We start from the raw sequence: 16,662 nt of genomic DNA, 5'->3' as shown, positions 1-16,662 counted from the left end.
CGAATAGAAAAAAATTGACGAATTCTTTATAAGAAACCGCAGTATTTTCTCTATCATAAATGATGGAAAGGATATTAAGGACATAAACCATTACCGTACAAAAAGGGTGGTTTTTTTTCTATTAGTTCATGGGCTAAAAACATTTTAAAGTAAGTTTTAAGAGTAATCTTTTTTGTTTTTAATTAAAAAAAAATCAAAAAAAATCGATGTACCGTCATTTATTTTATCATTTTCATTAAAAATGAAAAAGAAAGGATCACTTTTATTTATTTAATTTTGTATTTTCATGAATATAAATCTACAACAATAAAGATAAATTATTATTTTAAGGAAGTTAAGTTTTGTGTGATGAAGATAATTGTTATTGCTACATACTTAAAATGTGTTTTAATAAAGTCTCTACATAAACAAAAACTGTTGACAAATATATGCATGATAATCTGAACCTATGATTGTTTACATTTCGACGATTGAGCTCCCAAAAAAATCAGTTTTTAGCAGTTAAATAGTGATTTGTGGAGTGTATTACTGAACTATATAGTGAATTTAGTATTTCTAGAGATACACATTTACACTGAAGTATAGATAATTACTGAAATTTGTACATTGAGAACTTTCTGTGAATTCGAAATAGGACGGAAATATGGAGAACCAAACTGGACATGACAGTCTTCAAAAACACAGAGAGGTAATAATAAATAGCATACAAATAGACAGTACTGAACACAAAAACAAACAAGAGCATGCAGGTGAAACACGTGAAAACACACTTAAAAGACCTAAATCTGAAAATGTACAAAATGATGATACTGAATGAAAAAAACGAGTGAAAAAAGATTCAGAATTTCATGAACTTAAATCGTTGATGTACGATCTAGCCACCGAGGTGAAAAGCTTAAATGATAGAGTTTTTGAACGCATAGACGATTTAGAGAAAGACTTTACCAAGAATATTGTTGAAAATATAACAAAAATGATTGACACTAAAATAAGCAAAGAGGTCAACAAAGTGAAGGACGAATTTAAAACAGAAGTAAATACTGTAAATAAAAGAATTGATAGCATTGTAAATAAACTGAGAGTTGACTTTCAAAATTTGAAAAGTGATGTAAATGAGCAAGTGAAACGCAAGGATTATGTATGAGCTGTAAGTAACAATCAATCGCGAAACGACACAAACATTGTAATCAAGATGCTAAGTGAAAGTGAGGCAGAGAAAACAGACCCTGCTATTACCAAAAATCGAGTATGCGCTTTAATAAGAGATGGTCTGCGTATCCATGATGTGAAAGTTATTTCGGCTGAGAGGAAAGAAAGAAGAGGACGAAATCCTGGTGTAGTGGTAGCGACAGTAGAAACATCCGAACAGAAAGAGAAAATTGTGAAAAACAAGATAAAGCTTAGACAGACACGGGAATATAACAGAGTGTACATAGAGGACGAACTTACGAGGGAAGCACAAGTAAATCAAACAAATATGATGGCGATTCTCAAGGGTATGGGACGAGACAAAGACTTTGTGTTTGTGAATGGGAAAATAAAGAACAAAGGAAACACACATCGACGTAATGACACGGAACGTACACACGAACAATCAGAAAGAAATGATAGGAACGAATGGAGAACAGTACGTGGAAGGGACACTCGTGGTAGAGGTGGACGAGGCACGCGTCGCGGATATTAGGATTTACGGCTTGGTGTCTGGAACGTTCGTGGATGGTCAACACGCCAGAATGACAATGATAGTTTGAGAAAACTGATATTATATAACTTTGATTTTGATATTTTATGTCTATGTGAAACTTTTTTGAGGAGTAAAGAAAACCTTGAAATTGAAGGGTATAAATGTTTTTCTAGAAATAGAGATTCAAAAAATGTAAATTCCCGGAGAGGTTCGGGTGGGGTAGCAGTATTAATAAAAAAAATGATGTTTTAAAAGATTTTAAGGTAGAGATTTTGAATGACGATATACAAGATATAATGTGGTTGAAATTTAGTAATAACGAAGATGTTACGAATCTATTCCGGATCATTCATTGTTAGAATGCACGATATCAACATATGCCGAAAACACCGATACAGTTGAACAATTAAGTGAAAATGAACGATTAAAAGCGCCGAGAAGGTTTAGATATGATGGTTTACGAAACGAACTTTTTTCAGATGAGCCTATGCAAAAACTTTTACAAGATACTATTTTAAGATTAGAACATGCTTTAGATCGGCGACGTGACGTTGATTCGGCCTTTACAGAACTTGAAAATTTATTGGTTACAGAAATTGAACTTACTTGTAAACAACAAAAGCAAAATATTCCAAATAAACGTCATCATAAAAATAACCGAAAGCCATACTGGAATGAAGAGCTTCAAGATTTATGGGATAAAGCATGCAAGGCTGAAAAGGAATGGAAGAGTTGCAAAACGAACAGTAAATCGACGCTACGCAGTATATACGTGCAAAGACGGAAAAACTTTGATACATTTAACAGGAAATCAAAACGTAGGTATCAAATAGAACAGCAAAACCAGTTACATTATCTCGAGGGACATAATACGAAAGATTTCTGGAAATCTATAGGGAAGCTAGGGCTAGCAAATGAACGTAAAACGCAACGAATATATCAGGTTCGAACGGAAAACGGTGAAATAACAAATGACACTGATACCGTGCTCGAAAGGAGGAAAACAGAGTATGAATCAGCATTCAATAGCGTCGACTCGTGCAATACTTATGATGATATGTTTCTAGCAGATATCAAAAACAAAGTACGAAATGAAAACAACTACAGAAAAGATATCGATGTAAGTGGCTTAAACCTTGAAATTAGTAGAGAAGAAGTTAAGGATGCAGTGTATAAAGCAAAGCTAGGTAAATCCATTGGTATCGACGAAATACCAAGTGAAATATTGCGGAATGATAATTGCATTGACTTGTTACATAAACTAGTTAAATTCTGTTTTACCGAAGGACAAGTGCTGAAAGAATGGCTCACAAGTATATTTACTCCGATTCCGAAACCTAAAATGGATCCGTTGAACCCGTTAGAATACCGTCCCATTTCAATTATATCCATACCATGCAAAATATATGCAGATATATTAAATAAAAGACTTAATTTTTGGCTCGAACAAAATGACATTTTAGCGGAAGAACAAAACGGTTTCCGAAAAAACAGAAGTTGCTTAGATCATCTCTATGTGTTACAATCAATTATAAAGAACAGGAAACATAAAAAGAAAGACACATTTGTTTGTTTCATAGATGCAAAGAGGGCATTTGACAATGTGAACCGTGATATGTTGTGGCATAAATTAATGAGTATAAGCATAAATGGGTTATTTCTAAAGGCTATACAATCTTTATATGATGCTACTAAAAGCGCAGTGAAACTAGGACATTATTTGACTGGTATTATTCCTGTTGATTTTGGTGTGAAACAAGGCTGTAAAATGTCGACTTCATTATTTTCTATTTATGTGAATGACCTAGCTGAAGACATACGTGCTCTTAATATTGGTGTTGACATTGATGATTTGAATGTTTCAATTTTGCTATATGCTGATGATATTGCACTTATCTCGCCAGACGAAAAGAGTCTTCAAAATATGTTAAACTGTATTCATTCTTGGTGTATGAAATGGAGAATGACTTTAAATGAGACCAAAACCAAAATTATACATTTTCGTAACAAAAAGGCTCCGAGATCAGACTTCAATTTTAAATGTGGTGATATGCCTATTAGCTTTGACAATGCGTACAGATATTTAGGATTACATATAAACAAATTTAAGGAACACAAATATACGATCCTAGAGATAACAAAATCTGCAGTATACACTAAATTTTTATCATGTGGAGGGATGTCATTTGATGTTTATACAAAACTTTATAAAACTCTTATTGAACCCGTGCTATTACATGGAGCCGGATTGTGGGGACACAACAACTGGAGAGAAGTTCAAACAATTCAGAACAAGGCATGTAGACTTTTTATGGGTAGTTCATCAAATGCTTCAAATATAGCGGTTTTAGGTGATATGAGTTTTAAAACAACAAAATCAGCCGAACTGTTAGACACGTACCGTCTATTTTTGAGAGTACGATATACGTTTGACTATAGAATTACACACAAGGTCCATATGTTGGGTATGAATATTTCTCGATCGTGGGACAAAAAATGTTTTGCAATAGCTCATAAACTTGGTATATATGATATCATTGATAGCCAATATTCCAACAGACATAAAATGTATGATATTAAAACAAAATTGTATGAAATTGAAAAACAAGATTGGGTTGAAAGATTGTATCAAGATAGAAATGAACCAAATGGTAACAAGTTACGTACTTATAGACTTTATAAAAATGTATTAGAAACAAGTTCATATCTCAAAAATGTAAATGATAGACAACATAGACGAATTTTATCTAATTTTAGAAGTGGGTCTCTACCTTTAGCTATAGAGACAGGTCGTTACACCAAGCCAAAAACTCTTCTTAATGACAGAAAATGTAAATATTATACAGTTGATTGTGTAGAAGACGAAAAACATTTTTTAATGCATTGTGAATTTTATTCAGATCTGCGATATGGTCTATTTTTAAAAGCAAGTGCTATTAACCCACATTTTTACGATTTTAATCATGACGACAAATTTATTTTTCTGATGTCACATGACCGTATACAACCCTTTTTAGCAAAATCCTTATATTTTATGTTTAATCGCAGAAAATATTGTGTATAACAGGTTGTTTTTTTGTTATTTTTAATGTAATTTAAAAGGTTATTTGTATTCATTTGTAATGAATGTTAGAATAAGTTTTAAAGCAAAAGTGTCTCATAAGTCAGTCATGGCTGGATACCGATATTTTAACTTCGATTTAAATTTTTATTTGTATTTTTATACTAATATTATGATGTATGATATTGTTCTGTATTGGTATGTCACACTATAATAAAATATTCTGTCTGTCTGTCTGTCTGTCTGTCTGTCTGTCTGTCTGTCTGATAATGAAATAGCATTGAAATAAAATCAAAGAACTCCTAAAACCATATTTTGTTAACCAAGCCCTACTGACTTCACTGGACCGCTGATATTCGTATACTTTTACTGTAATATTGATTGGATACATGTCCACCAATCAAAATTCTCTATCTCATTTTTCTCAAAAGTATTTTACACAATATTTTTTTGAGAGCATCAAATAATGATAATGTATAGTTTAATCATAAAAACCTTTATAAACTATTGAAAATATACAATTTCCATTTTATAATATTGGAGCTCAATTTGAATTCACAAAATTTAAAGGTTTTTCCCAAAGAATTAAGTGTTCGCGTTATTATGTGAAAGTGTATATCTATAATACTAAAATAACGAGGTCCAATTTGTCAGCCGTCATCGGGTACAAACGACAAATAAAAGAATTCAACTTTATATATAGCTAATATAGGACAATGGTGTTGATTAAAAATTACACCACTCCAGACCATTTTGTTTTCCCAATAATTAATATTGCCAATAATTAACAAGTTCTGGGTCGAATCCGATACCGATACCAATAGTATATTCACATGTTACCTTATCTGTACGTTCTGCATCTGACAGGCACACCATCAAACGGTGTATTTAGGATTTGCTATATACGTGGGTCATAATCACATAGATGACATTACTAAATTATATCATTGTCACATTGTTTCCTATTGTAATATTCACTTTAAAAGATGACAATACGAATACTAAAAATCGAGAGTTAAAATTAGGCATATAGGTAGTTTCCAATTTGTAAGCCGGCATGACGGAAAATAGAGAAACAAAGAATTCAACTTTATTTATAACTAATATTGGACAATGCTGTTGATAACAAATAACTCCATCCTGGCCCAATTGTTTTTCAAATAATTAATATTACCAATAATTGATAAGTTCCAGGTCGACGGTTTTAAACAGAAAGATTTTAAAAGTAGAGAATACTGCATCTTATAATCAGCATGACTTTACTAAATATCCAGGCTGAAATAAGGCTTATATATAGTTATATACTTTAATTCAGTCACGGACCAGCGATTTCACGCGTGTGTTCTAGTACTTTTTAAAATTATATAACATAATAATGTGAAGTAAGATTGCCCATGAAAGATAACTATCCCCCGAAGACTAGCTGCAAGCATTGAAGGAACGAAATTTCAATGCCCATGAGAATCCATTCGAGACGTTATTTTGGGTTTTATTTTCTATTCACAAGTTTGTATGAATGTTTTACGCATGATCCCGGGTTAAATTCCGAAAATTAAATAGAAGATAAGGTGTTCAACATCAATCATAAAAAACAAAATGTTTAAATATGAAATGCTGATATAGTTTCTGATTTTGGACAATCGGTTTAACTGCTAGTCTTTGTAAGAATCAGGAAAATTAGACGAATTTCAAGAAAATGGCCGAAAACAAGCAACGACCTAGCCATCCTAGAGTTATTGGTATCCTGAAAAAAATTCTATGCATTGTACATGGCAAGGGTAAACTTTCCTAAGTGCTATTGTTGTTTTTTAATTCAGACAAATGCAATACGCACATTAATGAACTACTCAATTTTGAGAATATACTTCAAATTTATACCCTTCCAAATATGTTTTACATGTAGCGATGAAAATTCACAAAGTATGTTAACTTACTACTTTCAAGTCTATTCTTGTTATTTTTTTTATTTATTTATTTTAGGTTTGATTATTTGAAAATCGACGGAGAGCATGATGCATATACAACTTAAACAAAACATAACCTAAACTTTGAAAATATGGTGTACAGTCGTAGGACAAAAGTGAGTTCCCACTCATAAAAAGTCCTATCATCTCAACTAAAATCGATTTCAAAAAAAAATTTCAAAGCGACTTTTTGAATGATTTTCATATAATAGATACCATAAGATGTAGAAATGTCGGAAGTTTTATCGTTTATTTTGTCATAACTTTTGTGAGGGATGTTATCATTATCTAATGGGTAAAACACAAATGCAAATTTTACGATTTTATTTAGGTTAGAATACATGGCAAACTTTTCCAGATTTTTTTTTCTCCGAATTCACCTCGTCAGAAAATAAATATGATCCTGAATAATAACAGGGCCAAATTGCCAATTAAACTTCAAACATTTCTACATATTATGGTGTTTATTTCATATAAATCAGTGGTGTAGTTACTATGAAATCTGTTTTTGAAAAATATTGATTTTAGTTGACATTTATTGTGTGAGAACCCACTTTTGTCCACTGACTGTACTCTTTTAGGGGGAAAAAAGTACTACATAATTCAAATTAAAGAGGCGAAAGATACCCATTGGATAATAAAAAATTATAAACTGACAAACCATTTTAAAAAGCATAAAGCAATGAACAGTATACAAAATACTACATAGAAAAAAAATTGATCAACAAGAACTTTACCAAAAATCAGAGTCGAACAGAAATTTGCTTTTTTTTAAATTTGTTTTCATATATGATTGAAAGAAAAGGATAACAAAAACTATTTATGTACTTAAAAAGCTTTATTTTTTAAAATATATATTTGAAGCATCAGCTCAAAAACATAATGTTTGGTGAATCCTTTGATTACATTAAACTTAAACAAAAAATAAATTTATCCATATTTTCATCATTTTATTTGCAAAATAATAAAAAGAAAATACTTTAGTTTACATGCACTTAAGTTTGTAGTTTTAATGTATTCTGCATTTATTAATAACAGTAAAAATTAAATGTTTTTTAAAGGTATCAACTTACAAAAGAAAACATTAGGTATTTTTTATTGGCACTCTAATATTTTGTTAGATGAAGATAATTGTTATTGCTACATACTTAAAATGTGTTTTAATAAAGTCTCTACATAAACAAAAACAAAAATATATGCATGATAATCTGATAATGAAATAGCATTGAAATAAATTCAAAGAACTCCTAAAACCATATTTTGTTAACCAAGCTCTACTGACTTCACTGGACCGTTGATATTCGTATACTTTTTCTGTAATATTAATTGGATACATGTCCACCACTCAAAATTCTCTATCTCATTGTTTTGAGTATTTTACACAATATTTTGTGAGAGTACCAAATAATGATAATGCATAGTTTAATCCTACAAATCTTTATAAACTATTGAAAATATACAATTTCCATTTTATAGTATTGGAGCTCAATTTGAAATCACAAAATTTAAAGGTTTTTCCCAAAGAATTAAGTTTTCGCGTTATTATGTGAAAATGTATATACTTTTTAAAATTATATAACATAAGAATGTGAAGTAAGATTGCCCATGAAAGATAACTATCCCCCGAAGACTAGCTGCAAGTATTTAAGGAACGAAATGACAATGCCCATGAGAAGCCATTCTAGACGTTATTTTGGGTTTTATTTTCTATAAGTTTGTATAAATGTTTTACGCGTGATCCCGGGTGAAATCCCGAAAATTAAATACAAGATAATGTGTTCAACTTTAGTCATAAAAGAATTACTTTTTTTTTTGAAAATATGAAATGCTGAATAGTTTCTGTTTTGGGACAATCAGTTTAAGTGCTAGTCTTTGTAAGAATCAGGAAAATTAGAAGAATTTAAAAAAATGGCCGAAAAAAAGCAACGACCCAGCCATCCTAGAGTTATTGGTACCCTGAAAAGTGTTTTATGCATTGTATATGGCAAGGGTAAACTTTACTTAGTGCTATTGTTGATTTTTTTACTCAGACAAATGCAATACGCACATTAATGAAATATTCCATTTTTAGAATACACTTCAAATTTATGGACGTCAAGTTGGTTACTTATTCCTTACTCGTTACTTATTCCCTAATCCCTATTCGTTACCTATTCGTTATTATTTACAATTCCCTATTCGTTACTTATTCCCTATTCCCTATTCGTTACCTTTTCGTTACTTATTCCCTATTCCCTATTCGTTACTTATTCCTTATTCCTTATTCGTTACCTATTCGTTACTTATTCCTTATTACCTATTTGTTACTTATTACTTATTCCTTATTCGTTACTTATTTGATTTTTGATATCCTCACCCATTTTAATTGTTTATATTCTTATCTCTGGTTATAGTTCTAAATTTGTTGAGGTAAAATGACCTTTTTATGACCTATTTATATGTGTTTGTGCTCAACCGATCCTGTTACTTTATGTTAGATACTTATTTGTTTCTTATTTGATTTTTATACGTTCTACCTTTCGAATGTTTTATATTCGTATGCTTGGAGATCTGGTTCTTGGTTCGAAGAGGTGAAATCACCTTTTAGCGCTTGTAGAAAAATGAAGATGTGGTATGATCGCCAATGAGACAACTCCCCACAATAGACCAAAATGACACAGACATTAACAACTATAGGTCACGATACGGCCTTCAACAATAAGCAAAGCCCATACCGCATGGTCAGCTATAAAACATGTTAGCGGGGTGTACATCGTTTCGGAGCTTGACTAATACCTTGTTTATAACACGCGTATTATACGTTGCACATTTTAGAAAAGGATTTTCAATTGTGTTCATGTCTCTGGTGGTAATAATGTGTTCTTAGAGATGAAATAACCCTATTAGCGTGTATGTACCCGTTCCAGCGCTCGGATAATACCCTGTTACTTATTCGTTACTTATTCGCTTATAATACGTTTGTTATACGTTGCACCTTTTAGAAAAGGATTTTCAATTGTGTTCATGTCTCTGGTGGTAATAATGTGTTCTTAGAGATGAAATAACCCTATTAGCGTGTATGTACCCGTTCCAGCGCTCGGATAATACCCTGTTACTTATTCATTACTTATTCGCTTATAATACGTTTGTTATACGTTGCACCTTTTAGAAAAGGATTTTCAATTGTGTTCATGTCTCTGGTGGTAATAATGTGTTCTTAGAGATGAAATAACCCTATTAGCGCGTATGTACCCGTTCCAGCGCTCGGTTTATACCCTGTTACTTATTCGTTCCTTAATCGCTTTTAATACGCGTGGTATACGTTGCACCTTTTAAAAAAAGGATTTAAATTGTTTTCTTGTTTCTAGTGGTAGATTTCGTTTCTAAGAGGTGATATAACCCTATCAGCGCGTATGTAGCAGTTTCAGCGCTCGACTGATACCCTGTTACTTATTCGTTCCTTATTCGCGTATAATACGTGTGTTATACGTTGCACATTTAAAAAAAATGATTTTCAATTGTTTTCTTGTCACTGGTGATAAATTTGGGTACTAAGGGGTGATTTAACCCTATAAGCGCGTATGTACCCGTTTCAGCGCTCGTCTGTTACCCTGTTACTTATTCGTTTCTTATTCGAGTTTCGTACGTTTGTTATACGTTGCACCTTTAAGAAAATGATTTTCAATTGTTTTCTTGTCTCTGGTGGTACCTATGTGTTCTAAGAGGGAAAAAAAACTATTAGCGTCTATGTACCCGTTTCAGCGCTACACTGTAATCCTGTTACTTATTCGTTCCTTATTCGCTTATAAAACGTGTGTTATACGTTCCAATTTTAAAAAGAAATATTTTTGTGTCTCTGGTGGTTACTGCCGGTTCTTAGAGGTGAAATAACCCTAATAGAACATGTGTACCCGTTTCAGCGTTTTAACTATTTAAATTGCAAAATGTTGGTGTACTATTTTGAAAATATTACCCAGTATGCATCAGATTATGAAATGGCGAATTTGTGATACTTAATATCAATGTTGTGTTGTTTTGCTTCTCCACTGCAGTTTTTTTGTGTAGTTATTGTGCTTTGATTTTTCATCTGCTCATGTTGTGTCAATTAAGAAGGTACTGTCGAATATATATTTACTAAGATTAAAGTCGAAGTTTTACATTTGATTATACATAGTGTTCTTTATGATGGTCATTGTCGGGTTGGTTTTCCACCGTTTTGCAAGCTTCATATAACGTCTGCCAGGACACTATTTAATGAGTTAAAAATAAAATATTCACTGCATTCGACATTCAAGTAATAATTAAAAGTCGTTATTATATTAAGATTTTATTTTCTATTCAACATTTGTAATTGATACATGATTATCAATTGTTCGATCAAAATTGTTCTCCGTCTCTGTCTCTCTTTCTCTCAACATTTAAATCTTTGACATTCACAGCACTGCGGCAATTTAAACCATCTGCGACTGAATCCTTTTCCTGGACAATAGGTCCAAGCTACGTATCCCTTGTAGTTCGATGGTGTACAACGGTAGTTTTTAGCAGGACAAGGTAGGCCTACGCATGATTTTGTTCTACAAATATACAATGAAAAATAATGTAAATTACGTTTTATTTCCGTGGGGAATTGATGCAGATATATATAAGAAAATACAAAAACACATGTTAAAAGGGTTCATTTCATATAGCTTAAACTTCTTAATTATAAATCTTTTATTTGTACAAGTTTATTCAATCAACAAATTGAAACGATATGTGTTGAGTTATTCCATTGCGCAGTTCAAACAATATATTTTGAGGTTTTAGTTGCTTGTAAAATACGGCCAGTAATTAGATTTAAAAGTAATTCAAACGCGGGGTATAAAGACTGACACCAGTTGTTTGTCTAGATATACACCGGTTGTCTTCTCCTGCATGAAAACCTTTAAATAAAATGTCCATCATATTTGTATTACTAGATTTAGTTCACTTGACTGGGCGGGGTTTAAGAAGTTAGCTTATTTAAGAACAGTCCATCTATAGACAGGAGTTTTGGGATAAACTCCTCATTAATGAAGTGTTCAGTTATTCGTCCCATATCATACACTCAGTTCATTTGTATATGAGTTTGGTGACACTGACAGGCGATTAGAATTCAATATCAATTAAAACGGCAATCATCCTTATCGCACACATCTTCAAATAGACGGTCCTTATGCAATTAAAACATAAGCTCCGTCCGATCAGTTGAAATAACATTGGTAATACTTATGATGCGCAAACAGCGTATGAACTCGGAGTATTTTAATAAAATGTCTATCTTATTTGTTCTTACGCGCAAACAGCGTATGAGTGAGGAGTATTTAAATAAAATTTCTTTCATATTTGTACTTTTTCGCAAACAGTTTATGAGAGCGGAGTGTTTTGATAAATTTATTACCATATTTGTACTTACGAGCACACAGCGTATGAGAGTGGGGTATTCCACCATCTATTGAGAATCCAACACTTTCCTAGAGTACTGCTTAGAAAATGCCACCCTCTTGGATAGACTGTGACAAATGTGTGAGGGCAAAGGGATGATGAAAATTGCGAACTGAAAAATAAATATGTCTCTTAGCAATAATTTGATTCGCTCTTTGTAATGAAACATACAGCATGAATAAACGATGAACTGACATTCTACTTATGATAAAGAAACACTAAGACAAGTGAATTACAGGTCTCACATACAATTGTTGTAATTAAAATTTTTCTTGTTTTAGGTCATACCTCCTTTAAATGATATAATCTTAATTGTTGACTATTTCACTTTTTGATTGTTTCATTGACATACACTACGACACAGTCAAAGTATAAGTCTTTGACCTATTTAGCTATAATTTATCGGATTTCAGAGTAGCGGTTTATATACAGTTTTATGCAATGAAGCTCACTTTCAAATATACTGTATCCTCCCCAGTTCCTGTCTACGTTGCTTAGCAGGTGAATTGCTTTTATTTTGTCTCTTTTTGGTAAGAATATACTTGACAATTATTCATGAAATCGAAACCATATTAGGTGAGAAAGAAATGATGAATAAGAAACTAGTGATAAATGAAAGATGAAATAAAAATGGACAAAAAGATTGAAATGAGAAAACATCAGTACTTACACAGGCGGCAAAAAATCCAGTTTACTCAAAGTTGCCATTTCAGCGGCGTCTTTATCGATCAGTGATTTTGTGTCCCGGTCTAACTTCTCATACGCACTTTCTATTTCAGCTCTGGAAAGGGTAAAAAAACGAGTTAGTTTTCATTTAAAAAAAAAATTGGATGTATCAATTTAGCATGTATGTTTGACAAATGCCTTTGTGCGTGTTTGTGAATTTAAAATAAAGGAAGCAATAGAAATTCAATGTTTGTAACGTCCAGTATTACACCTAAATGGCGTTTAATGAATGTTACAATGTATTTGTGGTCCTGTATAGCTACAATATCATATATTTTTTTAATACCAGAAGTTTGCTTCAATAAAAAAAGCTTCTGAAAGACGCAAATAAGCAAACGACATTTGCAACCACAGATGTGTTTCTGCAATAGGTCAACCTATTTCATGAGCCGAGTCCAAAAAATTATCAATACTGTGGATACATTTGTTCGTGGGTATCAATTTTCGTGGATTGAGGAAAACTTGCATTTTCGTGGCTACTTGAATTCTCGCATTTAATTTATTAAAATTGCAACAATATGACCCTTCCCCTCCCAAAAGATATAGAATTAAAACAAAAACCAAACGAATATCAACTTCAGAAAGATTCTTGTTGTTTTATGTTGTTTTTTAACTTACTTTGGATAGCCCTTTTCATCTTCTAATTTTCCTTGAAATGGATCTTCAGTTTTAGCCTCTGATGCACAAATCTGACAGTTAACAACAGCAACAAAACAAAACAGAATCCCCTGTAATAAGAATTCATTATTCAATTGAAAGGCCAAAGAACCGATAAGTGCCTGAACGATTAGAAACAATAATTAGTATTCTGAATTTTCATTCTTCAATCGTTTTTAAACTTTTTTAAGAATCTGGTATTCTTAATTCCAGTTGGTATAATTAATGGTTACATTTAAAATTAATAGGAGACATTACGGCTAGATGTATTGCCTGTATAGTTACGCACAATTCAATTTAATACTACAGTGAAAACATTTTGCTTTCTATCATTTATTTTCGTTCTACAGTCATACCTACATTTTTACTGCCTTAGAATCAAATGGTTTTGTGAACACAATGCCTTATATAATATATGATTTAAACAAATTTGTTCTTCGTTAACATGCATTTTGTTTTCATTTGAATTTAAAAAAAACTACCAATTAATATATTAATACAATTTTAACAGTTTAAGATTGCTGAGCATTAGTTACGTCTAATCAAGGAACGATACCTTTTATTATTTACTATTGAATAAATACGTATATACGAAACCAGTTCCAATTTCAATATATTTTTTTGGCGTTACTTAAACTTTTTGAAATTTTGATTTGAACAAATGCAAGGTGTTGAAAAATTTCAGGGACTCAATTCATAAATTCAAAAATTTTAGATTTCGATCAGGTCACAAGAAAAAAATTAAAAACAAAATGAAAATTAATTTAGAATAAATGTTCAAATCAAGAAACTTTATTTTAAATTTAAATAATGATAAAATCAAGAAACTTTATTTTAAATAATAATAAAATCATGAGTATTTGAGAATATATTTAGTTAATAAAGTATATATCTATTTATTTATTACTAAATCTAAGTACATGGTTAGTCATATTTTAAAGTTTAGAAAATATTCAATTACTTACCAAAATTCTTAGAACAGCCATATCTGTGATTTCTATTCTTAAATGAGTCGAGTGTTGTATGATTTGAACTTCGCGGTGCCTTGCCTTTATATCGAAGTAAGCTTCCATATCATTGGATAAACATCATCAAATGAAAATATACGGATATAATTTAAAGTTTGGTCATCGAACCATAAGAAAAGAAATCGACATTACAAAGGAGTGTAGATAATATCAGTATATAATTTAATGGATAATAAGTATGACACACGCCATAAGGCACGAACTCATATTATGATACAGACGTAGGTAAAGTGAAATTGCGGATTGTGTTTCCGTAAATAATCCTGATTGTAAAACAAAGTATTGCCTCAGCAGTCTCCATAAGGAAATACATTTACATTAACCCAACCTTTTAAAAATGTGAATTGACGATCAAAGGAATTCTCAAATAAATTTACAAAACTAAGGTAAACAGGATCAATTAAAATTAAAACGAAATGTGTGTAGGATAGTGCGATTCTTTGTCACTTGATAAGCAGTTTTCACAGTACTTTCAATGAAATACATGAATTTGTGTTTTGCATATCATACTTTACTAAATAAAGAAGACACTGACATTTATTATATATTAACAAAAGGATTTTTCATTAAATAAATAGATGAAATGAATATATACATTCTTTTCAGCATTATCACGAGAATGAATTTTAAAGTCGCAAATTATTTTTTGAAACAGTTGGTAGGAGAAAAAGCTTCAAAATAAAACATACATATGTCATCTAAAATATGCTATTCATCGAAAAACAGTTGGTTGTTTTCAAACAAACAGAAAATGCATATTTTTGCTGTATGTGTGTTCGCAATGAAGTAATGCTCAATATGATTTCAACTACGGCTACAATTTTTATTATAGAATATTCACCTTGAATTATTGTGCTATCACTTCATCATTTTGTGTTTAAAAATTGAATGCTTCTTTTTGTAACTTCATTGCGGTGTAAAAGCGTTGACCGAAGTACATTCTAAAAATGTGCGCACCGTCAACGCTTTTACAACCCTATGAAGTTACAAAAAGAAGCATTCAATACTTATAATTACATTTTTTAGCTATGATAATGAAAACACGAATTTTATATTTTTTTAATTTAATTCACCTGTGCACTTTATTGTGGGACCACGTGTTATGATGAATGAAAAGTTTTATTGAGTAATGCAATTGCTTAAGAAATAACATGTGATGTGCAGTTAGCCAATCAGAATAAAGTATTTTAATGAAACATTCATCTAATGTAATTATTTATATATAACAGGTGTTCATTGCTTTGATTAATCCACCATTGTCTACATACAAAAATGCCTGTACTCAGTGAGGGTTATGACAGTTGTTATCCATATATTTCATGAATTGAACTTTTAATTTTGCCTTTCGATTACGGAGTTTTCTTTTTTTTTATTTTCCTCGGAGTGGGGTATATTTGTTATTTTACTTTATGAAATTTATGAACTTCACATTTGTCTTACATGCTGCTATGTTCAACAATCAAAATTATATTAATACTTTAAAAAAGAAAGATACCGAATGTATATTTAAAACTCAAATGTCGACGAAAAACAATATGGCAATAAACTAAAAAGCACAAAAGACAATCTAATCAACACAAAATACGATGATCTATAGCTGTTGATTTCTGTCATTTTAGTATCTTTTGCAGAGTTGTCTCATTGGCAATCATACTACATCTTCTTTTTTCTAGATACAAGATTACATTGTGTTAGAATGAAAGATACAAGGGATACCAAGGGGACAATATGAATTCATAAGCCGAAAAAAAAACATAACAGAAAAGAAGTAGGAATAATTAATGGAACATCAACAATTAACAATACACTACATAGATATCTAATTCTAATGCAACAACGTTTGTAACGTTCATTTTGATTAGATAACGTCACTTTTTTACATGGCATCAATTGATAATTGATGCTATGGGACGTACGCGCAAGCGTAGACGGTATATGACAGATTTTAATTACATGTTTTAACGTTGTTTTCTGTCAGTTTCAGTAGAATGGAGATAACAATATTGTATTTTAAGCTCCGACGGCATCAATTGGGGATTTGATGCCGTCGGAGCTTAAAATACAATACAGTTATCTCCTAAACATTGAGCAACACGAACT

General features: G+C 31.3%; 1 long non-coding RNA gene across 1 annotated transcript; it reads right to left on the bottom strand.

Annotated features, from left to right (window-relative positions):
- Positions 1-10,973: 10,973 nt before the first annotated feature.
- LOC143055527 (uncharacterized) lies at positions 10,974-14,589 on the bottom strand. The gene is made up of 5 exons (XR_012972070.1): positions 14,500-14,589; positions 13,496-13,605; positions 12,822-12,932; positions 12,123-12,263; positions 10,974-11,262 (listed from the first exon to the last, which is right to left on the bottom strand). It is a non-coding gene; the product is annotated as an uncharacterized LOC143055527 (long non-coding RNA).
- Between the last annotated feature and the right edge of the window lie 2,073 nt (positions 14,590-16,662).

The sequence above is a fragment of the Mytilus galloprovincialis genome, chromosome 12 (assembly GCF_965363235.1).
Source record: "Mytilus galloprovincialis chromosome 12, xbMytGall1.hap1.1, whole genome shotgun sequence".
In the NCBI taxonomy this organism is placed as follows: domain Eukaryota; kingdom Metazoa; phylum Mollusca; class Bivalvia; order Mytilida; family Mytilidae; genus Mytilus; species Mytilus galloprovincialis.
The sequence above is the reverse complement of the archived record's forward strand: the minus strand, read 5'-3'. Positions and strand labels throughout refer to the sequence as shown.